The sequence below is a fragment of the Ixodes scapularis genome, unplaced genomic scaffold (genome assembly GCF_016920785.2).
Source record: "Ixodes scapularis isolate PalLabHiFi unplaced genomic scaffold, ASM1692078v2 ptg002869l_1__unscaffolded, whole genome shotgun sequence".
In the NCBI taxonomy this organism is placed as follows: Eukaryota; Metazoa; Arthropoda; class Arachnida; order Ixodida; family Ixodidae; genus Ixodes; species Ixodes scapularis.
Window position 1 is genome coordinate 588,219 of NW_024610276.1, and position 26,550 is coordinate 614,768.

At 45.7% G+C, this 26,550-nt stretch overlaps 1 pseudogene; it reads right to left on the reverse strand.

Annotated features, from left to right (window-relative positions):
- Positions 1 to 1,607: 1,607 nt before the first annotated feature.
- Positions 1,608 to 7,227, reverse strand: LOC115317543 (annotated as a pseudogene).
- Positions 7,228 to 26,550: the final 19,323 nt, after the last annotated feature.

A 26,550-nucleotide genomic window follows, 5' to 3' on the forward strand; every position in this document is an offset into this window, starting at 1 on the left:
TAGATATGGAATCAAAGTCAAACTAAACAGTATTACACTGGAATTATTTTCCCGTACAAAATTGAATCTTTTGATATAATAATCTTCATTTCCAGACATACATGTGTCCGAGGGGCTGCAGCAAAAGACAAAAGTCTTCTGACGGGCCCCTTTTTACAGTAGTGAACAGTGTGGAGGACCCAGCGTGAGCATAAAAAATATACAAAAATAATCAAATTGTCATTAGCTAAGCATCGTAATCACAATAACATCAACCTCATTAAAAGTATAAAATCAGAATCAATCACATCATTCAAGTTCTGAATTTAATTATAATTAAAAAATAGCGCAAGGACGACGGAGGGAAGAACGAGAGAGACGAAAGAGCGCTAACTGACAACTGGCGTTTTATTTACAAGAGAAAAGAAGACGAAAAGAAGTGAGGCAATTCAAAGACAAAAAAGGAGATGGAAAAAGAATTTGAATTGCCTCACTTCTTTTCGTCTTCTTTTCTCTTGTAAATAAAACGCCAGTTGTCAGTTAGCGCTCGTTCCTGTCTCTCGTTCTTCCCTCCGTCGTCCTTGCGCTATGTTTTAATTATGTTTACCCAACTAGCTCATCAGATGATTTTATTGCAAGTTCTGAAAGTTGCAATGGAACTAACTACAGTTCCTAATTCTCTTATAATAAAAAAAACTTTGTATTTAATTATGAATGTCTTGTGATTATGCAAAATGAGCAAGTGGGTATTAGATATATGCCTTCTTTCAAAGTCCTGCTGAATTCGTCAAGGTTACTCAAAATACCTTTATACATGCACTGCTAAAGCTTGTTTAGTTTTAATGTAAGCTTTATCGACCACACAACAGATGTTGGAGAGGAGGTCATCTCCTCTCCAGCGTTCATGCTGCTAAAGTGGAAAGAGGTGGGAGGAGCTTTCACTTCATTCTTGACTTGTCACCAACTGTAGGTTTGCAAGTCTGCTCGGCCGAGTAGCCAAGAAAATTCAGAAGCATGGGCTGGAGAGGAGGCGACCACCTCTCCAACATCTGCTCTTCTCAAGTGAAAAGAGGTGGGAGGAAGTTCCACTCTTTTCTTGACCTGTCACCGAATATAGTCTCTCTGTCGCGACGTCCGGTGCGTCTGGCCTGGCGTCTGACACAGCCTGCTAGCCACCGATCCGTGGGCGAGGCATAGAGCGGGCCCTGACCTCAAGCTAAATTGCAACTAAGAGCATAAATATTGCCTAAAAATCGTTGAAAAATTAAAAAAAAATGATTGTCCTATTTAGGACAATAGATAAATATTTTTTTTTCCTTTTATGTGAACAGAATATAATGTAAGTTGTATCTACACACATAAAAAAATATGCAAATGGGTAAAGCACGCTGCTTCATTTGTTACAACACCACCAACGTCTTTATAAAAAAAAATATTACAATCCTTAATTAATTTTAATTTTTTTATTTGCAACAAAAATAATAAGGCAACCTACTGCTTGTGCTATCCGGTCAAAATACCTTGCAGTGCACCCATTTCCTGCACCGGTTTATAAGTGTTTCTTTGTGCGTCCAAAATACCTCCTATTGCCACAGTAGATTGCAACATAACTTTTCATTGAACTGGGCCTATGGTTCGGGCTTGACTGCACGCACTGCGACGACGTCAAACATTATTAGAGGTCTGTTTGTTTCTTGCTCTTGCCATAATTTGCTAGCTTCTTTGGTCGCTTCCTTCAGAAGATCCAATTTTTCCTCCTCAGTCACCAAGTTCGTCAAGGGGTTCATGGCCATCAACTCCACTGAAAAATAATTAGCAATAAACCCATGTAGTTAATTGTTAAGTGCGAGATTTCTGAACACAGCCAAAAGTTTGTATTGTGTTTCTGAAGCTGCAAAAGTTCTGAAAAAGCACTCTGAAGCTGCAAAAGAAGCTGCGAACATCTCCTTCAGAATTAATTGATTTATTTAATTGTACCTTTCCGGGTGCCCCTAAACAGCCCGGGGGCCTGCGTAAGGGTGCCTATGTAGAAAACCAAATGCGAGGTAAGAGACGCGCACAAGAAGTGAGTACAATAGATTAAGTAAAAACACAAGTCCTTAATTTGTAACGACATATTCAAAAGAAATTATCAAACATCTCAGCATTCGCAAAATGAAGTATTGAAGCCAGATCAGGGGTGGACTGCGCACTACTTTATTGAGCTCGTTAAATAATCGTGTTGCCGTAAGCACAGACTTTACATCGCTTTCGTTTGAAAAGCAATCGGTTGTCAGGGACTGAAGAAAACAATTTAACATATTAATGCTATAAGCGTACAAACCTTCCTACAACGAATATATCGCAAGGCTATAGTGGCAAACTGCTTGTAATACAAAATTTGGACATTCGATCAGTATCGCAGAACTCTAGTGCGTTACAATGTACCTGTCCGAGTCATAAAATTCTGATGAATAACTGGTATGAATGTTATAAAACCTTCAACTGCACCTTGGAGTGGCAAGCTACATGCAAGTGAAGGAAAAAATTAACTACCACTTTGTAATAAATAAACATCCTGCATGGGTACACTTCCATTTATTTTAGGCATAAAAGACGGCAGCTCTACTGGCTGGTGCTGTTGCCGCTGCCACACCAGAGCTGTCTGTTAAAGTCCATGCACTCTTGGTAACCTCGTCACGTAGCGTAAAGTTCCAGTTGTACATCCTCGGACAGCGGCAGATGTGTGGGAGCCGACACTTCAGAACGGTGGGGGTAGCAGTCTTCGGGGAATATGACGCACCATCAGCAATATCCTATGCACGACACCCGTGCAAGACTAGGAACGAATTCCAAAAAGGGGCATCACTGACCTTAGAAATTCATTAGAACACTACCATCCAAAGATATTGAGTGTCTAGTTCAAGCTGTAACGCTGAGCAGAGTCTATCATATTCAGGGACGGTTTTCATGCTACGTTTACTGTCTAACACTGTTCATCTAAAGCTTCTCCTACCATACATATATTCTCAACGTTGCTCGCGTGCTGCAAGCAATTAGGAGATAAAGAAAAAATAGTACTGGGTAAATGGCGGGCACTGTGAAGGCCTTAAAATTGGGGTATATTAGGCAAACGTGAGCCGCGATTGTACGAATTAGCGAGATTTCACTGCAACAAATTGAGTTGAAAGGGGCGGGGCAATGAGTTTTTGTACTTCGCATGGATAGCACTCACAATGAATCCCTGGCAAATATTGCCTATGAAACACGTTTTAGCATTCCTCTTTGTGCAATAAAAGTCGCAGAAAAAATGTAAGGAAAACTAGCAGCATTTGTTCCTTACCTCGCAGCTAGAACAAGCGGCCACTTAATCTGGAGCCAATTATATGCCGCTAACGTTTATCATAGCCACGTGCTGGGATTGGCAGAGCACAGGACACGCGCTGAGTTCCATTCATTGTTAGGGGTCGGTTATTGTCGTCATTGAAGCGATTGGGCACCAGCCATTACCCTAATGCTTGTGAAGCTATTGATTATCGCGAGCCCAAATCGAGTGATCATGCAGCGCTCGGGCCCAATCTGTAAGCTTCATTCAAATATTTTACCTGGGGACTATATATCATCACACTGCGACGTCCAAACTGCGGCATCAAGTTTTGCGAAGGGGAAATTCAAAGCAAACCCTTGTTTTTATTCACTAAATTATACCGCAACCAAGTAGTATCCTGGTAAATGAGGTAGCGTGCGGGTATACTTAGGGTCCTACTAGTGCCAATAAGCTCGTGTAAAGTGAAAAAAAAAAATCAAACTGAATATCCTTGCACCCTTCCCACCGTTTAAGATGACCTATTACGAAAGAGATAATTAACGGGATATTGAAACATTAGGTAGAGGAAACGCTCCACCCGAAGCAGGCCGTAAATCCGACCGGAGACATCTCAGATGCGGTGGCTAACTCATTCTTTATGCATATTTGTGCACAAGCCATGTGCCCTCTCTGAGACGGATATGTCGAGCATCAATACGTATTAATATTGTTATTAGGAGCACATTGATAGAACACAAAATTCACAACCACGCACTTTCAATAAACTGTCTGCACACGGCTTAATCATTTGTGCAACAAATCACCAACGACGAATAATTATAAGCGCCGAGTCGTATCGCTAGAATGCCGGTAACTCATTTGTAGAAGTTTGCACGAGTGTGAACCCAAGGACATGGACCATGGCGATCTCGATATGTCCCCACGTCAACACGTCGTTGTACGTGCACTACCGAGACGATCGCAATGCTGGGTGTTTCGCTGGGATTCACGATCGTTGCGATAACGACATGACACCAGCACAACTTTGTTTGTGTAAAGGTAAATGGTAAACCGAGCACAACCCTGCCGGAAACAGGTGTTGTCGTCGAAGCATCGCTGGCCTCTCGACTGTGCTCTCGACTACGCTGTAGCACAATTCGTTTTGAGTCGTCTTTTGCAAGCAGCAAACATTAGTAATACATTCCTCCTTCTTGTCACACACACTAATAAACCCAACCCAACCAAGCCTTGTTACCGCTACACAAAGGCGCCAATTACTAAAGTGAGACAAAGTTCATCGGTTTCATGCCGAAAGAGAACATCTACGAATTAGTACCGTTTTTAGACGAAGCGTCGAGGAAACGAATCGTCAGTGTGTTGTCACTTCAGGTGAGGGTGGCGCGTTCGCTACACTCGTATTCCGCCCTAATTTTTATAGAGAAATTTCGACATTTCAGGCCTCCAACCAATCAGACGCGATATGGTCACTTCCCCTTTTTTTAGAAGAAATGAAATAGTTGTCAGACATAGCCTTCCAGGATGTTATGAATATTTCCGGTTGCAACTCAGGAAGGTAGGGCGAGAGAAAGGATGGTGGGAAAGAAGGGAATGGACGCAACGCTGGCAGGGAAGGAGGGAACCCCTCCCCTCGCCAGCGTTGCGTCCACTTCGTCGTTTCCCAGCTTCCTTTCTCTCGCCCTACTTTCTTAACCAACAACACAATATTGTGCTTCAAACGTTTACCGCCTTATTTTTGTTTCGGATTTATATGTTTGCTGAGGCTGACGTAGTATATAGAGGCATGTTTTATATTAACTGTAACTCAACTGGCGTCAGTTTTTTTTTTTTGTCCCTATACCAAAACCGAAGGGGACTTCCTTATGTTGGTAAGTAAGAGACCCCTGCACCGTCTACGAGGGGTAGACCATTTTGTCTACGATTAATTTTATTGCTGCAGATTTGGGCCACGTGGAGGCCTGTAGATGTGTCCATTTTCTCAGCAGACCCCTCTTGTCTGGTTATCTATGTCTTGTCGGGTCCATTGTGTAGTACTTCACAGCTAGTTCTGGACACGCGGGCTGGACAGCTGCTGCCAGCTCATCTGTGACCGCGATATGGCGTCCTCGCATAGCGAACAGGTGGTAAACCCTGATGACCCGGCCGGGCCGTACACATGCAAGAACAAACGTCCAATGGGCCGTACGACTCGCCGGAAAGATGGCCGAACCTGATTAGGTGCTGGTCCATCACACCATAGAGCGCACCCTCGCGGCGGCGTGATCGGCCGCCGCGCAGGTCGGTTTCTACCATCTTTGTGAAGGTGTATCACACGACTGGGCCCCTAGGGCTTATGAGTTGTCCAGAGATATGAGAAAAAAACCTTACGAGGACGCCACTTCCGGCTCATTTATGAACTAGAAGATGCTGCCCTGACGCTGGTGCGACACGTTTCTAGAAGGGTTTCCGGCAGGGCATTGAGAGGCTGCCACGCTGGTGGTGCAAGTGCATTCTGCTCCAGGCGCTTTGTTGAGAAGGCGGACAAACCTATAAACGTCTAAATAGCCGGTAGCCGCAAGAAAAAAAAGGGAATCAGGAACTCATCGTTTGTCAGAGCTGGGGACAGTATGAAAGTCGTGCCTACGGGTTATGGTCTCGGCGCTGTCGTATTCCACAAGTGCTTCTCGGGTCATTTTGCATGTAGATAGTGTGAGGTTAGCGGATTTCACAAGACTGGAGATGTAAGGAACTATTACGTCATCCCCATTCATATTGATGGTCGGAGGAATGCAACTTTCAATGACCTGCGTAAAAGACATGAACAAGAATATCACGCAAATTATTGAAACGGCGAGATAACAAGTCTTTAAAAGCGACATAATTTTGATAAGCACCTAATATACTGAGTGAGGTTAAACCAGATGATCAGCAAGCTTAACGTCTTCGAATGTTCCGACAAACAAATTTTAGGGAAACAGTGTGTGAACAATTCCTAAGAGTAGCATGAGTAATCACATATGAATTTGCCCAGTATTATACCGCTGTCCCTCACTTCAGAATTTATCGTCTACCTTATTAACCGTTATCGGCTTTGATAGGTCTGGTCCCCGGCTGTGTAAGTGGAGCTGATCATCGTATTTTCCAAAATTATTATAGAACTACCAGTGTACCCAATAGATGTTCAAACTGTTTCTAGGTCAGGCCTTTATTGAAGTATTCATTTTGAATACTTATTCTGGTTTATGCAGACAACCGTGTTGCACAGTTCTTGCTAGATATCTAACTAGGGCGTATAGAATTCACAGCATTTAATTGCATTGGTCCCAGGACCTCATCTAACGTTCTGAAATTCCATATCAAATAACCCTTTCCATAAAATTTGTGATTTAGTTGACAGTAGTCAGAGGATCTTTTCTGCAATACCTCACCTTCGCGTACTTCTTCCAGCGCTCCATCTCGACCAACCTTTGGCGAAATCAAATATGTGGACTGGCAGCATAGAACCATAACAGGCAATCGGCTCCGGGTTTCATCAGCTCAGCGATGTTCTTGAACGCTTTTTCTTGACCTTTAACCCAGTTGAAACAAAAGAATGAATAGACGCGGTCAAACCGGCCGTACCGTTCCACAAAGTCTGCCGTGTCATCAGCTACGATATCGAGGACGTCGTAGAAGATCTTGGGATGGCCATAGTGGGTCTTGGCGAACTCCACCATGTCCCTGGACTTGTCTACTGCGACGATCCTTTGGCATGGCAGGCAGCGGGGAAGCAGACCGTCACGCGTGATATCTCCTGGACCGCAACCCAAATCAATAAACTGCTGGTCGTGTTTGGCGTCCATGCCGTAGGCCCCATTCATTGCTTCCAGCCCATCCACCGCAAACGAGAACCATGCCCTTGCGGTGGCGTCGTTATAGAGCTCCGGATTGAGTGGAGAAAGTGCTATATTGCTGTTCGCTGACATGACGACGCCCGTACCGGCAAAGGAATATTTTGGAGACGCAGTTTAAATTCACAATACTAACGTGTACAAACCTTTCCCGTCATAGTCCGCACACTGATGATATTTTGCTTTATAACTAGGGAACTAAGGCTGGCAGTTACGTGGTAGAAATTGCAGCTGCAGCCAGCTCTGTTTACTAATTTTCCCGCACATAAAAGACGCACAGGTGCATCCCAGTCTGCTGGTGAGCTAAAATTTTTCACAAAGATAAGTACTGTGCTAGAAAATTGCCATGCAAAACTTATACAACGTTCTCGTTCTACACGTCACAAATTGTCCGCTCGACTGCCGAGCGATGTTTTTTTCAGCGAAGATGCAGTGTCTATGGATATAGTCCGTTTCACCTTATGTTGTACCGCAGAGAAGCCTAGAAGCGCGAGCTCATAGCGTTGGGAGCTGCTCTTAACGTAGGAGGGCTTGTGCCACCGAAATATGCCATAGAGCAAGGAGCTCGCGCTTGTAGCCTTTCCTGCGGTACATCATAAGATGAAACAGGGTATAGACGCTTTCAGCGCGCGCCAAATTTAGCCGCCATAGCCGACCTTCTCTTGTCTTTGCGAGATGCCGAGCCAGTGAAGCGGGCGTTGATGGGTCTTCAGAAAGGCCTATGCTGGAGAGGAGGACACAGTAACACCTAAAATGGCAATGACCTGTCCTGCTGTGGTAATGATGAAGTGAAGCGAACGGAATAAGAGGGAATAAAAACTGAAGGTCAGTTATGGCGGCGCCCATGCACAGCGGCCTGAAAGCGTCTATAGGTTCTGGCAGATTGTCGGCAAGGTCAGACAAAGCGTAGACCAACAATTTTGTACCATTTATGATGCAGACGCCGGCGCCGCACACGCGCGCCTTTCCCGTATAAAAGATTCAAAGTATATAACCGAGATTAAGCGTTGACATACGCGCGTGCAAGATGCCATTTGTTTTAGGCTTTTGCTTCAGAGCAGTTACTGCTACAGACGCCGGCCGCACGCGTACGCCTTCCCCGTATCAAAGATTCGAAGTGAACACCCAAAATAAAGTGGTGCCGACCGTACGTGGAAGATGCGATTTGTTTTAGGCTTTTGCTTTAAAACAGTTATTGCTGCAGACGCCGGCGCAGCACGCGCGCGCCTTCCCCACGCGTGGCGTCTCTCTCCCCCCTGACATTGCGCAATGGTGCGCGCTCTTCGGCGGCTACCTGCCGAAGATCGCGCCACTGTTCTTATCGGTTGGACTTCAGACTTAACATGGGTCGCACCCGTGTTGTACGTTCCGAAGATGAGCAGTGGGTGTACGAGGAGCGTCGGCGTCCCCAGAAGCGAGGATTGGCAAGCCGCCAACGTGAAACCGCCGTTGCCGGTGGTCCCAGCCGAGTTGAATAGGACGCAGGCTCAAAAATAAGTTTTATGGATTATTAGGTTTCTCAGAAATCAGGTATCTAATAATACTGTTTGTTGGAACAAAAAGATAGGCGAATGTGCCATTAGAAAGAACACAATCCTATACTTTTATTTTTGACATTCAGATAATTTTGTTTTGCATTATGTTCTCGGAATTGGGTAAGCACTGTCATGTGACAGTATTTTGTTTTTCTCGTTGCTGAACGTTCTCGTTTTTTTTATGTATATTCCACCTTCATGCGTATACTCTGGATGTTCTAGATATGTATTGTGGTAAAGTTTGCACCGACATTTTAGTTCTTCGGACTTTACTCCACCGTGGTTAGATACCCAATAAAGTTTTCAGTCAGCAGCTGTAAATGGTCTTCTAATACCCTTGTTACACGGGCACACTTAACTGCAGTTACGATAAACCACAATTAGCGCACAATACTTGCCGACAACATTCTGCGGCGATGCAGTCAGAGCTATAGGCGAACGTGCGCTTGAGCATCTTGAGCACCCATCAAAGCAGTGCACGTGCGCTATTCACTTCTTCTGAAATAGCTGTCCGAGAGCATAGTGCGGTAACTGTGGTGAAACGTAAAAGCAGTTAAAGCTGAGTTAACCACGGTTGAGGGTGCCCGTGTAACAGGGGTATAAGTTAAAAAAACAAAACTGTAAAACGTGGAATACACGTGGTATACCTTCACGGTCCATCCACCAGTACATGGATACCTGTATTCTTAAATGGGTATCGCAAATTTGTTGGTTGTTTATATTTCTAGTCTCTATTTCTAAAAAATTCCCCGCAGAAAAACACAACCTATAACCTAGGTCATGAAAGATATATACAAGAAGAAATTCGCACAAATTATGGGTCTCAACTTTTGAGTTATATGATTCCTGAATATTTAAATAGATTCCCAGAAACGGTACAGATTATTACTCACTGTCAATCGCTTGGAAATTAAAAAAAAAAAAAAATAAGGCTTTGCATATTAGGTCCTCAGCAATAATACGTCTCCCATCTTCATCCTTCTCACCCTACCTCCCTTCCTCGTTTGGGGTTTTCTTTGTTTTGCATAATTTATAGCACATATGTCATCCCACTTTATGTTCACTGTATTATGCATAACTTATAGCACACATGTCATCCCACTTTATGTTCACTTTATGTACTGTAAGCGACTTAATTTTCGCGGGTTCTAATTTCGCGATTTAGGTCAAAGCTGAAGTTTGGTAATTCGCGGGTTGTAACTTTCGCGACCCTCGTGGGTTTTCAATATCGATTTCAATGTGTTTCAATTTCACCCTAATTTTTTGCGGGACCTATTTTTCGCGAATTTAAGGTGATTCGCAAAATTCGCGGAAATTACGTCGTCGCAAAAATTAGGTCGTTTACAGTATATTGCCCCGCGCGTCGGCGAGCGACCGCGTGCTTGGCTGAGTGCACTCGGCCACGCACGGGCACGGTAACCATGGTTACCGTGCTCGACTGTCGCGAGTAAAGCCTAGGTTTGATTCCAGTCGATGGAATGTTGTTTTATTTATTCTTTCAAGATTGCGTTCTCGTGAGTTGGAGAACATTCTCGACTGATCGAGTTCTGAATGTTCTAGTCGCCGAACGTTCTAGGCCGATTGTTCCAGAAGCCAACGCGCGTACATAAGGGGCTCCGCGTGGCGATCTCCGGTCAGTCTTCCCCAGTGTACCATCCTGCGGTTACTCCGCCATCGACGCCCGCGGCGATTTGCCTTTTTCTTCTGTTCCATTTTTGTTTTGGACGCAAGTTCGCCCACTCAAACGTAACGTTTCTTCAGTTATCATCGCCTCATCAATCGTCATTCGTGACAATATGTATATATTTTTAGTTCGACATTAAGCCAATGTTACAAGTGCACCATCCGTTGCATGTCTTTAAATATGTCTATTGCTGCTCTACTACAGCTCCGCTGTAACGGGGGCTGGAGCCTTGTCAGGCGGCTTTGGTCGCCCTTTGCTCCAGTTTCCCAGACGTCTGGCCTAATTAAAGAAAGAAACAAACAAACAAATAAACGCCGGCTCCGCACGCGCGCGTCTTCCCCAAGGAGTTTATCTCCCCCCTGACATTGCTGAATGCCGCGAGCTCTTCGACGGCTAAAGTCCACTGTGCTTCTCAGTTCAAGTTCAGACATCACATGCGAGGCACTCGTGCTTTACGTTCCGAAGAGGAACAGTGGAAGTACGAGGAGGTCGGTGCGCCCAAAAGCGAGAATGGGCACGCCGCCAACGTGCAACCGCCGTTGCCAAGGCTCCCAGCCAGACATAGCGAATCCCACCAGAGCGCCAGCTTCACTGGACTTCCATCTTGACGGGGTGAAGGGCTCTCAATTTTCGTCATATCAATATAAAATTTTATTTCTCGTTTGGTTTTCTAAAACGCTCTCTAGTATATGAAGCTTCGGTCTCATATTTGCAGAAAAACCGCAGCTGCTGCAACCCGACCGGAATTCGACGGCACTGCTTGCATGTGCCGGCTTGATGGAAAGCTCCAGATGTTTTTAAACGTACACCTGTGAAAAGTGAGCCGGAAACGCATACTTTCAAACGCAAACGCTGAAATCTGGTATGAGCGCCGGTTGTCGAGTCGACGTGTTTGAGCACCGCGGCTGAGAGCACGGGGGAGGGCAAGCCATAGGGCCCCGGCGTGCCTGAGCCAAAGAATTCTAGGGCTCAACAACCAGCTGGCAACAGCCAGGCGGCTCCAGCAAAGTGACAGCCCACAGTTATATCCTGTCGTGTTGTAACTTGGCAAAGGGTGAACGACAAGCCCCTCCTTGCGTGCCGTCGGCTTCGATGTAGCATAATACACAGCACAAAACCATACTCTCATCACGCAAAGCCGTGTTCTCACTAGTGATGGGCCGAACATTTGGCGAATCAAAAATTCGTCAAAGCCGTATTTTTGCCGAACTTCTTTAAAGATTCGCCAAAGATTTGGCAAAAATACATCGTTACCAGGCCTAAAAGTTGATGTATCTTTTTTCACGCGAAAAAATATTTTTTTAAATACATTTTGAAACAGTTACTGCTAATTAAGGTGATATTCTACAAGATAATTCTATAGGTGTCATTTTTGTGTGTTTCCAGGTAATTTTAAAGTGACTTCTTGCAGAAGAGGTGTGACAATGAGGTTGGGTAGTAGCTGTCGCAGGTACGATACTCGAGTTTCGGTTTTGAGGCCTCATCAGCGTTAGCCTCCAAGTGTATATTGTTGAAATAAAGGCGGTAGCATTGTGTTCTATACTTTCTCTGCGAGTCATGGTTTCATGCGCAAAAAAAAAAAGAAAAAAAAAAGAAAAGAATCAAACGGCTGCTCAGCTTTCACCAGAAGAAATAACAAAGTTATGGTAAATATGCATGTTTTTCTATTTGAGTCACTTGAGCTTTGCATGAAAGTGCGTCCCATATTCGCAACCTCTCGTTTTTAGCTTCTAAAATGCCGGTTTCTGATGTTTGCACACACCGGACGTTTAGGAAGATAAGAAGAGGTAGGAATGTCGGATGCGCAACATTGAGCATGATAGTTCTATGTTTAGTTTTAGGCGGGTTGATGGAAACCGTGAAATTACGGTAATTCAAAGGCAATCTATTATTTTGTTGCGGTCCAAACCACTTGTGAGGCGAAGACAGGATTTCTATAATGGCGGGGAGTGCTTTAAAGTACTTGTCAATCAATGTTGCAACTACCTCGTTGCATCACTGGAAAGATCAAATGAAAATGACGTTATCCCGAATGTACCGCGTCATTTGCCACTGGCGCAGTGGACTGCGTCGTTTTTCGGTTAATTTCTGGTCAATCTTCTGTTGTTGAGGCAGAAAATATTGAAGAGTACCCCACACTCACAGGAGGCTGACAAACACAAAGTCACCATCGCCTACTCAGCACTTCGCCGTAATCGCTGGTAGTTCCACACTGTACGATCGCAACCGCGCGACCTCACAGCGTCCATTTGCAATCCATAACCCCATCGCGGCATCGCGCGTGCCCAGACGTTTGCCACATTTCCGCCGAATCTTTGCCGAATCTTTGTCGAACTTTCCTTCAAAAGTTCCGTATGTGTCGAACTTTTCCGAATCTGAAGTTCGGAAGATTCGGTCCATCACTCGTTCTCACACCTGATCCTTTTGGAAATTTGCTATCGAAAACACACCTCCCCAATGATGAAATAGAATATAGCCTCATGCACGCAGCTTCAACATCGCAAGTAGGAACCTCGGCTTGCCCTGTGCTTTGCTATTGTCGAGGTATTTGTAATTTACGGCTTTATTCAGCAATAGCAGTAGAGCAATACTCTATTTGTCTAGTAAGCTCCAGTCGTACTTCATGGAATGGCTAACTGGCGCCTCTGCGGCGCTGCTCTGGTGCGCGGAATCTGATACGCAGATCGATCCTCTAGCAGCATAAAGGTTCATAACATTCTATTTGCTTTAGCTCTCGACTTTAAGTAGGGCAAATGTCCTGATGGCGGATTCTCATTTGAGCGACAAACACATATTTAATGAAGAGGTCCAGCGAAGCAGGTGCTCTTGTGGGATTTGGTATGTCGGGCTGGGACCAGCGGCAACGGTGGTTTCACGTTGGCGGCTTGCCCATCCTCGCTTCTGGGAACGCCGACGCTCCTCGTACTCCCACTGCCCATCTTCGGAACGTACAACCAGGGTGCGACCCATGTTAAGTCTGAAGTCCAACTGATAGGAACAGTGGTGTGATCTTCGGCAGGTGGCCGCCGAAGAGCGCGCGGTATTGCGCAATGTCAGGGGAGAGAGAGACGCCAAGCGTGGGGAAGGGGCGCGGGTGCGGCGCCGGCGTCTGCAGCACTAACTGTTTTAAAGCAAAAGCCTCAAACAAATGGCATCTTTCACGTACGGACGTAAACACTTTGTTTTGGTTAATCACTTGGAATCTTTTATACGGGGAAGGCGTACGCGTGCGGCGCCGGGGTCTGCAGCAGTAACTGCTCTAAAGCAAAAGCCTAAAACAAATGGCATCTTGCACGCGCGTTCGTCAACGCTTTATTTTGGTTATTTACTTTGAATCTTCTATACGGGGAAGGCGCGTGCATGCGGCGCCGGCGTCTGCAGCATTAACTCTACAATACTTTTGGTCTACACTCGGTCTGACCCCGGAGACAATCTGCCAGAACCTAGTCATAAACAGCTTCGGTGTAGAAACCTAGTTGGTTGTTTTCTGGCAACTCGGGTATTTTACAATTTCTGCAGTGCCGCTTCTGGGGGGCGACCCACAAGCTTCCCTGGGGGAGACACACAGGCTTACAGGGTTCATGAAACGATTTTCCTACTTCTTCCTCCTTAGCTTTAATCCTCAACTCAAATGCTAATTGTGAAATCACGTGGTCGTGACATTCCTTCGTCACCGGTGCAATGACTCCTAGGTTCCACCGTGCTTTTTATGCACACCATAGAACTTGTCATTCCCCAGTGACAATAAGTTCCGTCAGGGCACTCATTGGCCACGAACGCGAATCCAAATATTCGTCGACGGATTGATTGCTGACAAGCGCATATGTCCGAGTGACGCAGTTCTGGTGTCCAATGCGTGAGCTGGGCTCTGCTGATGTCAGTTTGGCGCCGGTGACGCGCTTTTGGAACCGCGGATGTATCATAGTCAAAAGGCGGAGAGCTTTCGAAGGCAAGAAGGTACAAAATAGTCCGCTATATTTTTAAATGTTCGTACCGAAAAGCTGGCTTTTGACTTTCTAGCCTCTTTCTTTTGGCCAACTAAACGATATGCGATTAGTAAAGTCCCAATTTAAAATCATTCATCCCAACCCAAAATTCGTTTCATGGCCCCTTTAAAAGCGGTTTCTGACAAGGTTGATTTGTGTTCTCGGGGAGCGATATTTGTAGGTCGTCGCCTAACGGGATGAACTCTGATGACAAAATGTGCCTTTCGGTGACAGGAAACCAGACAAAACATGTGAACGTCTTACTCGGCGCCAGGTCATGGTGCCTCAAGATAGTGTGTCATACTGGTATGTTCAGTCTTCGTAGAGAGTAATTTGGCCAGTCGCGTTTTTCGTATGCTATGAAGGTTCTCCGTTTGTTGCTTACGTACCCTTCATGAAAGAGTGGTAAATTAACACCTATTTGGGTAGTTTCTCATCTGACCGTCATTTTGAAAGGAACTAAATTGTTTAGCCTCCCAGAAATAGTGAAAGAAATTAACCGCGAAGAATGTTTGGCTTTTAAAAACCTTAATATATTGATCATTCTTCTAAACACGGAGAGCTCAAAATGTATCGCGTATGTGTTAGGCGCGCGTTATGATTTGATATGATTCATTACGGAATGGAATGATTTGGGAGGATTCGGGCGTGTTGCACGCACGACACACTAAAGTGTTCCCCGGGTTTATCAACATAATAAAGGCAAGGAAAATATATCACGGACTCGTGACGTCATGAGGTCACGTGGTGAGCTATGCTTCGTCGTTCGGGAGCCAGCTACGAGTGCCCAGAGTCACCTATTACCGCAGGCTCCTCGAAGTCATACTGGGTCCGGATGTTCCCAGAAACGCCGAGCAAAGCCATCGGGTTGCAGATCTCACGGTCCGGGGCTCGCTTCCTGCTTGGAAAATCTAGCTAGGATTAAGCTGGAAAATTCTAATTAAGGGGAAACTCCACTCAAAACGTTGAGCCTATAGAGATGGCTAATATCGCTTTAGGGAGTCAAAATACTGTTATATCCAAAATATCACGTCAAGCCGACGCCGCTTTCCTAATGAAAACAAATATTAACAATGTTCCACCAGTTGGGTTACCGGCCTGAAAGCCGGTGAGCAACGCTGGCACCGGGTGAGCTAGTGAAGCAACACTGGTTAATACGTAGGATTCGTCCTATGCTCTCGTACCGACGCCGCAGACGCTTTGTTGCCCGTGGCATTCTGCGATCCTGTTGACGGCAAGAGGTGCTTACGGCGTTATCTTGTGTTCTCTTATTTTTATTTGCGCCCTGGCAGTTCAGTTAACTCCAGCATGGCTTCCTCGACTGCGCGGAATAAAACGAAGTGCTGCTGCTCGCTCGCGCGAGTCGTGGAGCCGCAGTGCTGTGGGTTGCTTCAAGAATCCGGTGCACATATTATTTTTTCGCCAGAGATGGGAATGAGGATTTAAGCTGCATGACACTCAAGCCGACCGCGCTATTAGCGATGTGCGCGGCCAAAAGTGTAGCTGTTGTCACCTTTCCACTATTGGCCAATCCATGGGCATATGAGAATTGTCAGATTGTCAACTTTGACGGTGTTAGTGTCGGATTGCGATGGCTCCTAGCTTGTTCTGCGCTTCTTAAACACACAATCGAACTCGTCGTCACCCCCGATGGTAAGTAGCCAGAATAACAACTGGTGACGTCATGACGAGGCAAATCCCAGTCGTGACGTCACGGAGGAAAACCATAAGAGGGCGCCACCGAAACATCTCGGCGCTAATACAGGTTTGGAAACCGGGCTTCTAAGCGCCGCTCATGGTGGCGAGCACGTGAAATTGCGAGCCTGGCAAAGTTTCCTTCACGTGCAAAATGCACGGGCTTGCATGTATGGGGCGCCGGCCGGGGCGACATATATGCAACATTTTTTTTAGCGTAGTATACATAAGTCCGGAACATCTACGAAGAGGTCTTGAAGTACAAGAAACGCGGATGATATTAAACGGTCGACGCTCGGTCGCAGGTCGCAGAAGCTCTAATTAGCGTACACATAAAGACTCCTTAGCTTCAACAACTAGGGCTGCTTGAGAATTTCATGTCTCCCATTGTTTCTTTTTCTCTTGTTCCGCGTGCAAGAAGCAAATACAGTAACGCTCCGCCGGCACTGACAGCGTGTTATTTTCTATAGCGGTTGGATTCGCTTTTCAGCCGGCAAATTACGAAATACATACTAACACTTACTACATTTGGGCATATTTACAAGAAGCAGCGGTAAGAAAGAAAATGTGCCATTTACGTTCTGTTTTGAAACTCGACGTGCGACTGAGCCGGCCTTGCCGGTGCGTCGGCTGAGGAGCGCAGCAGCGCGGGACGAGATCTACGTCACGCCGTCGACGCGCAGCTGCACTCTTAGGAAAAAAGGTATCGATAGTCCTCCCTTGGGGGAGGAACGGTCTTGTAACCTATGTTCCTTTAGAAAGGGAGAAACTTTCGTTCCAGAAGCAGGGGCGCAAATAGTTCCTCCGTCGCCTGCATGTCAATATGGCGGCCCCGAATCGAGCAAATCGAGCTCAATAAGGCTTAACGAGGACGCTTCGTCTCTTGTACGGGACGAGAAGACCAGCAAATAAAATCCCAAAACAAGCTTTCCTCGAACTGTGTTTATTTCCGAAGCCAGATTCCCCCCGCAGGTACAGAAATTTGCGTTTCGAAAGCAGTTACTCAGTCTTCTCTTCGTCAGCATTGCGATGTTAAACGGTGACAACCGATACCCAGTTACTCGGTGCACTTTACGTCTTACCTTTGCTGTTCCTCGAGTCCCAATTCCTTTGTCAACGGCACATAACGGTGGAATAGCAAACCAATCCGCGAAACCAAAATCTGTTCACAAAAGAACGAACTCGAAGCCGCTGTTTATCGCGTAGCGTGAAAGAAGGTTAAATCGCTTGCCACGAGATAGCAGGGTCAAGCAGAGAGTAATTGCAAGTAGCTCTGCTAGGTGGCACTACACTGTTAGCAAGTGCCGTGTATTTGGTGAATATTTGGGGTGAAAAAAACGCTATTTACACAAATTACCATAAATTTACACGATGAGTAACGGATAATACGTTCAGATATCATGCGAGGTTGTAAAAACCGTGTTTTGGTTCGGTCATACACGCATAACCGTGTAGCCGACCTCGATAACACGCATCGCCTCCGGCGACGACCGCGGCATTGCCGGCTATCGAAGCACCGGAATGCTTGGGGACACACTTAGAAAGGACCGTCGAGACAAATGCCGCGGAAAGAAACATGTCTCGGAAACAGATATGCACCAAAAGCAATTACGCCATGTCGCGGGACGTTGGCGAAACCCGCGCTTACCCGCGCTTACCGTGGCTCGCCGCCATTTTCTGGTCGATGGCAATACGGCTTCCCTCATGTCGCCCATGTTTGCATTTAGTTTAGGGCTCTTGATAATAGTTTCTTACACACCAAAAATAAAGTCATGGGTCCAATTATTCGTTCAAAACAGTTAAAATGGATATAAAAAGCGTGTCTTCCCTATTGGAAAAACGTACAAGAAACAAACCTGCTGCTTGTACAGTTCGGGTATGACACCACCATACTTTCTTGTTATTATGTATGCAGCTAGTTTGGTTCGGCTTTCTGCATAACTGGAGATACCGGCACCGCTATGGCTCCGGGTCTGTCTATACTGGCAGCCAGTTTGCTTGCCGATATGATTCGGTGTGCTGGTATGATTTTGCGGCCGATGACGTAGGCGACCGCCATCTTTCCAACAAAAAACGCTTATACCACACCACCACCGTTATATCCAAATCATACATGCAGAAAGACGACCGACATCTTCCAACATAACGTCCATCGTTTACCACCGGTATCGTTACATACACCATACATGTCGAAAAAGAACATAAGCCGCGTTTACATGAATGCGACTTAGTCGTATTGAATTTAGTTGCCGCATTCCATATGCGGTCATGTAAACGGCATAATGCGCAAAGTGCATCGCATTAAAGTCGCTAGACAGAGGTGGATCGAGATGTCGAGTGCGCATTCATTCAGCCCATGTAAACGGAGATCGGATCGCATTTTGGAACGGGGAGGATTATCGGAAGGCGCTCGCTGCGGGAGCGAGTGAACAGCTGAGAACATGGAGGCGGCCAATCTCGTCGGCGGCGCGGAGAGCGGTGCCGCAATTTTTTTCCCGAGAACAAACGCAAGCTTTTATTGTGATCATAACTAAGCAGAATATAGCGGAGCTGCTCGGTGTGGGCGGCCCCGTCCAAACCTTTGCGAAGTACGACTTGCGTGTCCGAAGGGGTCACAAAGACATCGGTGCAAGCACGAACGACACCGAGAGCCCCGAGCACTGTTGAGCACTGCATGGTAGCGCAGAACGAGCAGCTCCTACCTCGGTGCCGTTCCCGGCTGCGCAAGAGCCTCTCGGACTCGGGGTACGGTCGCGATCGGCGAGTTCTGGCGCGGCGAAACGCGGAGGCTTCCTCAAAGCGTGCGCACACATGTCGCCTCTCGTTCAGAGTGAACCGGCGGCCCGGCCTGGAGTCCTAAACGCCTTGGTTTCGATGCTTCTTCCGTCTCGCAACTTCTTCTACAGCACCGAAGACAGCGGGCACCATCTTTACGGTCACTAAATGCGTCGAAAGGCCTCCACGTGCGATGCACCGGAAAACGTGGTGCGGCTGGTGCCGGAACGGAACTGCGTAACTTCGAGCTTTGAGTCAGCGTGCACGGCAACAAACCGATCGTGACACCAAGCGACCAAGCCGCGGATACCGCATCGCCGGTCGACAGCGGCAAACGGCCCGTTGCTCGTATCGTGGGCCGTGACTCGTACTCGGCCAACTCGGCGTCTTTTCGTGGCCCCTCGCGTCGTCGCTACCAGCCGCAAACCCGGCGTCGGAGAAAGGCGAAACCGAAACGTAAAGCTTCCGCCCAGTGGCTTCCGCTGTCGCGCCTTTTCTGACTTCCCGGCTTCCACGCTTCCGGTCGTCGCGGAGATGGCGACGTAGTGGTTTTGGCGGTTTTGGCATCGCTGGCTCGTTCTGCGTTTTGGGGGACAGATGTTTTACGGTCCGTTTCTACTGCGTCTCTGGCTCTCAACTCGACGGCGCCTCTCATAGTTCAACCAGGCGTGGTCAACCTGTGTCAGGCCGGCTCGACTCGTCCGATCGCCGGACCGCAGGCGACTTCCCAGTTCGGCCGTGAGGCCTAGGATCCGAAGACGTCTGTCTCCGTGAAGCGGTAAGCGAATCTCGTCCCGTTTTCGTTCTACTTTTAAATTACGTTAGGTGCGCTACAGTGTAAGCATGCGTGCCAAGTGTTCGTAACAATTTTGAACTAGAATAATTGTGCTTCATTGCGGTTTGTCATTTACGGAAAATATAAATCGAGCAATGAACGAGGAGCCATGCTTGAAAACGATGCATGTACGATGTTAACTTCTACCTCGGCGGCTTTAAAAAAAAGTCAAGACTGGTTACGGTTGGATGCGAGGCTGGTCCCAATGCAATGGTAAGCACTTAGAGCGCCTTTCTGAACGGCATGTAAGCAATATAGCGATCAACGAGACGAGCGACGGCGAGAAGATACGAGTGCCGGCGCCGAGCGCCGAAGATTTCTCACTCTCGCTGCTTGCGCCGCTCAATTCTTGGGCTTCTAAAAAACGTCGCTCATCGCCTCGGTCGCTCGCACCAATCGCTTTCATAATGTGTGTCTCGTCGCGCGGCTGACTGCCGTGTTTATTCAAATATAAGTCGACCTTTTCTTTTTTTTTTTTCTTCTTCTTTTTTTTCTCCTTCTCGGAAATTGTGACTAAAGAATTTCGACACCTACATTCGCGACCAAATTTTGCGACCCTACCGGAGGCATGAAGCTATCGAGTCACCGAGCCGGCGTTGCCGTAGAGCCGCGCCGCTTCTTGTTTCAAAAAGCTTTTGGTTGCCGAAATGGCTCGCCGCCCGCGGTGGCCGGTCGGGCGTCGGATTTCGACATCGCGCCTCTAGCGTTCCCCTTGCTGGGCAACGGGTAAGGAGAGGAACGCGATGCGCCATGCACTTTACACTCCATCCTCGCAAACGCGCACAAAAAAAAAAAAAAAAAAAAAAAGAAAAGTTATTTTTGTTAGTTGCTTGAGGCGGCTCGGCTCGCGTGTTGCTCATGGCGACACGGCGGCTTTGCTTGCGTCTTTGTAGCTTGTCTTCCGTCGCTTCGCACCTTCTTTCGTTTCCTGTCGTCATTTTACAACGGTGTCAGTGAAGTATTGCTGCGAATTTGCGAGGATGTCTACCCAGCTGACGAAGCTTGGGACGATGATAATATGTCCAGAAGTTCTGACGGTGATGAAGTTTTTGGCATCGCCCCGCGATTTAGCTGAGAGTGATGTAAATAAAGGTTTTTTTCTTTCTTTTGCCCAAAATTTCCCCTGTTCTTAAAAATAAAAAAAATAAAAAATCGACCTGTATTTGAATTTTTTTTTTTTTTTTGTTCTTGGTGGATTTAATAAATAGGGTTCGACCTATTTTCGAGTAAATACGGTAACTTTAATTTTTATTTTGGGTTACGTCGGACGCAACTCGAATGCTTGACAGTTACGTTGGGCGTAACTTTAATTTTTATTTCGGGTTCCGTCGGACGTAACGTTAGACACTCCGTTACACTTAAGGAAAATAGGGGCTGCTGGTTCATCATATAAAGTTATAAACCAACCATTTGTGTTTAATTAAAATGCATCACTGACCTCAAAAAAAAAATACTGCTATTCTAGAGTTTATGCTATAGGAATGTAGCACTTCAGATAAATTTGTTTATTTTTACTTTTAGTCCCTGCCCCACCAGATAAAACATCTGGCCTAAAGCAGTGTTCCGGATCTCCTTCCAAGACATCAGGCGGGTCGTCATTCAATCCAGGAGTCGGCGGCATCTCATGGGCGTGTTGCTGGTGCTTACTGGATGGTGCTACCGAGGGAAAAGTGGTCATGCTTGGGAAAGGCAAGTATGGCCGCCGTAAGTATACATATTGTTTTTACCTTTGCTCGAATCCGTTTTTAAGAAATGCACAGTTTGCATGTGTGCATCTCTCAATGTTTCCACAGTCGGCTGTTTTTTTTGGAGTGCTCCAACTGTGTCAGCGCTAGTTTCTCTAGATCATGCAAATGGGATGCAACAATAAACCACATATGCTCTCGCAACAAACAGCGCTGTGCCGAAGCACTGTGGAATCTACTCTAGCTTTATGATGCAGCACAAAATAGTTGATGCCAATTATAGCTACTTTTGTGACTCCGTTTTACCAAAAGCTCTGCCGAAACAAACTTGCCGCCTTATAGGTAGTGCAAAAGAACCTCGCGTGCCTAACCTGGAGAAGGGCATTTTTTTTTCATAGGTCAATTTTTCCTTAAACCAATACCTTCAGCCTCCTTGAAATGTTAACATTATGTGACACACGGAAGAACAGTAAACTCTTTAATGTTGGCAAACCTTTAATTTTCGCGGCCTTTGATTTTGCAGAATTCAGTGGCTGTGATTATGTCCTCTGTGACCGATTCAAGAAGAAATAGGGGCCACGAAGATAAGGGGGTTTTACTGTACATCGGAGGAAAGAGGAAGTCATTTATGTTTGTATGCAGGAGTAAAACCAACAACAACAATCATGGTGTCGACACTTTGTAAGCCTATCTGTGTCTATTGAATGATATCAATTTTGTTTTAGTTCGTTAAACATTGTTGCCTGTACATTGTGGGATGTCGTCTTCAACACGAGCAGTGGTTTTCTTCTCAAGCAGGCAGCATGGACGCGTGCCGCAGCACAACATAGTTCATTTGCAGGTGGTACCGCAGGTTGAAGGATGGTTGGCACAATATGGGGGAATCACAATTCAATGTTCTACCTCGGGCGTAGACAAGATTTGCTTATTCTAAATCATTTTGTCTAAAAATCTGGGATTTGCGATGAATGTACCCGCATGGTTGGAAGGGCCAGACAAGCCTTGTGAGCGCTTCATTTTCTAGCGTCTCAGTCCTGAACCCACTCACGCACCACATGTGTAGATGTTCCGATAGGTGGGAGCACTTATTTGGAAAATGGTGAATGGCAACTGTTATCTTTATCAGACTTCTGTATTATGGTCAAAGTTGGACTGCATATTTGCAATACTTTTTCTCACTTAAAAATATGTCATACTAAAATATGTAGAATAGCCGATGACAAAAAGAGAATGGCTGGGCGTCCTCCAGCACGTGCTTGTGCTTTTCACCCCACTTTGGACAGATGTGCTTGCTCCAGGCTCATGAGGCGCTGAAACGTCATCGAAGGTAGCAGACGGGCTGGTGGTGGAACAACGGAGACTTCTCCCTGCCTTTCTCATGCTATCAGTGAGCGTGTACCTCTATACTCTAACTTGGCTTAACCTGCACAGAGCTGAGGAGAATAGGCTTGGCGAGTGCCCTTACTGCATATGCATTTGTACAGCTGAGGCACTTTCTGAATCAAGAATATTGTGTACCTTACCTTCAAGAACACATCATTTTGGGGGTGCAAAAGGAATTCTAAGGCATATTTTTGTTCGTATTGTCCTATTACGCATCGCAGGCACGTAGCCAGGGGGAGGCCCATGGGGCCCGGGCCCGGGCCCCCCCTTCCCCCTCCCCCTCCGAAATCTTCCATTTTGCATGTGTCCTGCTTTTCCGCCTTCTCCTCATACAGCATTTTGTCATGAGTGGGCCCCCTCTGAAACAAAATCCTGGCTACGTGCCTGACGCATGGACTCCTTCAACTTAATGAGGAGTCGACCCACCCTGTTGAAAAATTTAATGCCTGCCAGTTAATTGTTTTGCATTTAGTTAATATATCAGTATTCAGTTGGGTATCCCAAGTCATTAGTCGTTGAGATGCAGTCTCTCTGTAAGTCAGTCATGTTTAACATTCATAAAACTGCTTGTCAAATAATGGCACTGTCGAGGACATGTACTCTGCTCGAGCAATCGCTGTGCACAAGCTGGTCGTGTGGATACAGGCAGCAAACATCCCGGTTGAAACGTCCTTCCTCGCAATGTAGCTCAAGACTAGGTCAGGGCCCCACTCACAAACGTCTATACTTTGCATCTCTTTAAGCTGGACCACTTTTGACACTACAAGCCATTGCAGCGAAAACAGTGTGACACATGATTGTAAGCTCGACGTACCATGGCATCCAACTAGAAGGTCACATGGCTTGCAGCTTCTGCCGTGGTTAACTTTAAACTGAGATAGTTTGGAATAATGCTCTCGGTTTTTAGTGTTGCCCGGCACGGTTAACAATTTGGTGATATAGTGCTGCATTGAGAAATCTGCATTCGTGACTGTATCACCTTATGAATGCATACTAGCTATTAAACTCTCCATTCTGCAGAGAAATGAAATGCACTTTGCTTCCAATTGCAGCTACTTCTGGAACTTCATGGTATGAAGCACCTTATGGCTGCAAGCTCTGACCGATCTTGTTCTCTGGTCTGCGCAGGCCCATTGCAGGGAGTCACTCCGAGAGCCTCACCAGAGGTTCCTGCCCGTGGTCGTTCTAAATTTTTTTGTTGTAGGTATGCATCCTTTCTGTCTTTCCCTTAATTGTACTCGGGCGCTTTCTTTTCATTGTCGCAGATTTGCCTCAAAATTAATTCAGCATACAAATGGATGCTGTACAACTGTATCCCGCATATTTTGTTCAAGATAACTTTTCTTTGCGAAAGTTAGATTTTTTTATGAAGGTTAGTCTTTTTTGTTTTTATTTACAAATTTATTTGAGTTTCCATGGGCAACACTAAAACGTTATGCCATGGGCAAGGAGAAGTTCACTGCTCTAACTTGTTCTCAACTGATTGCAAGAAATTTTGTTAATGTCGTGAAACCTCTTTCCAGCACTTGCTTGGCAGCATGAAAACAAATTATACATGGGACATACTCTTTTTTAGACTGCTTGCTCATTCTGCAGGTCTGCCTTCTATAGATGTCGTGCTACTGGAGAGCAGGTGAATTCGATTGTTGGTTTTGCCATTGCTTTTTTTTTAGCCGTTGTCTTAATAGTTCTTTTAAATTTAAAAATTTTCCTAAAAAGCAAGTTGGCAAGAATATCTAGTTTGACTAGTTAGCTGAAAATAGTGATCTAGTACCCTTTAGTCAGTAAAATAGATAGTGTGTGCCGCTGTTAGTGTCAAGTAGAGATGCACGCTTTTTAGGCATTTTGCGCAGGGTGGTACCAATTTTGATTGGTTAGCCTCTTGGTGCGCCAACTAAACTTTTTCTATCCAGACACCTGCCCTTTGCTTTTATTTGGCAGGCTCTGGCAATAAAATAATATAGTGTTATTCCTCGGTGGCTTAATAACCTAAAGAAAGAAGTTTCTCCATGTTTAAACGCAAACTTTTATAAAGGCAAAAATGAAATAAGCCAGTAGCAGACGGCACATAGCCTCAACAGTGCTCCGCGCCAACAGCGTTGCGTCAAAATAGCGGTCTTCTCCTTTTTGCTGCCTTCTCTCTCCCTCCTTCGGCGCTCTCCTCCCTTTCCTCCTCTCCGGCACCTTTGTCACCACACCCACTGGCTAAACTCTCCCACTATACAGCTCTGCATTGCAGTAGTAGTTTTTTTTATAGTCTTTAGAGTTAAATGTGAATATTTGACAGAAATCTCCCAGGTTGGGGTGAAAGAGGGTTAAATGAATGCATTTGATCATTCGCCTTAATTCGGTACCCATCATTTCAAGGCCTGTGTGGCCTTGTCCTGGGGTGTGCCTATGACTGTGGCTGTGAAGGAGCAGTTTTTTAATAGGTACAAGTACAAAGTATAAAAACAAAAGGATCTATGTGCTGATCACGAAAGAATATGCTAGCCATTCTAATGTAGCTCTGCCAAGTACTTGATTGTGATTTGTTTTTATTTCCAGCTACTTGGTTGCCTCAAGATCTGGAGATCCTAGTGGCCACAAGCTTGGACTCAATCTTCTTCTGTGGTCCGGCCAGGACCATGGGGGAGGTAATCCCAGCAACAAGAGCATCACAGTATCTCCCTGCCTGTGACTTTCGATTAGCATCACGACAAGGGAGTCCTCATGCACCAAGTGGTAGGTATGCTACTCGAAATAAGCATTCTTACCTATTCTTGAAGTGAAACAGCAAAAGCACTACTAAGCCTAAAATGCAAAAAAACATTCAAATCTCGGGTTGGATGGAGTTCCAATTACAAAAAGGCGTCTGCAGACATGATTCACATGTGAACTTAAAGCCCACGGGTGTAGGTTCGACGGAGTCACAGAAATAACTTCCCGCAGATGGCTTCGCTAGTGCTATACCCAAACAAATTCTTAAAATAATCATTGTGTTACGTTGGTGTCATCAATCTTATGTACCTAGCCCACCCAGCAGCCGGGAGATGTGAAATATAAAAAAATGGGAACTTGCACATTGTCAGCTCTGCAAAGATAATATATTGAACCGAGCGTAGCACGTTCAACTTAAGAAAGCAATTCAGTGCAGGCCTAGTTTTAAGGTTCACATATTTGTTATTGCCCTTCATAATGAAGTAAAAACTGCTTAAGTTGTGGCCCACTACAGGCTTTCTATTAGTGTTAAAAAGTGTTATGGCAGTTTGAACAGCTCGCTCCAAATATTTTCTTGAAATGCATAGGTTTATGGAAATTATTATGTGGATGTTTGCAGACAGTCATGGTGAGACCAATCTTTAGTGCCAAGTGTTCCACTTATTCAGAGTTGGTTGAGACTGTAAATATTGTAGGTCGCAAATTAAATTTTTATGGTATGCAATGGGCACAATCATCTGTAATGACTAGCTCTACCTAGGGGAACTTTATACGTTTACTACGGCAAGATGGTTTCGCAAAACTAAGTATTTAGTTTATTCAACTCCTGCACTAACCTTCTCTCTAGAAACTTTTTATATTCTTTACGATGCTGAGTTAGGATTCTGGAAGTAGTTTTTCTAGAACTACGCTAGACATTTCCAGTTCATCATTTTTCTCGCCAAGCATTCGAGAGAGCCAAACCCTGTAATATATGGATGGAACTCGCAGAATGATGCGACTGGCAGTTTGAAACATTCGGCACTGTAACAGTAACAATGACATGTCACTGGCCTATGTAGTGCTCATTTTCGCAGATCAAACTGCTTTTTCCGTCTGCACTCATTTTCAGTGGACTCAT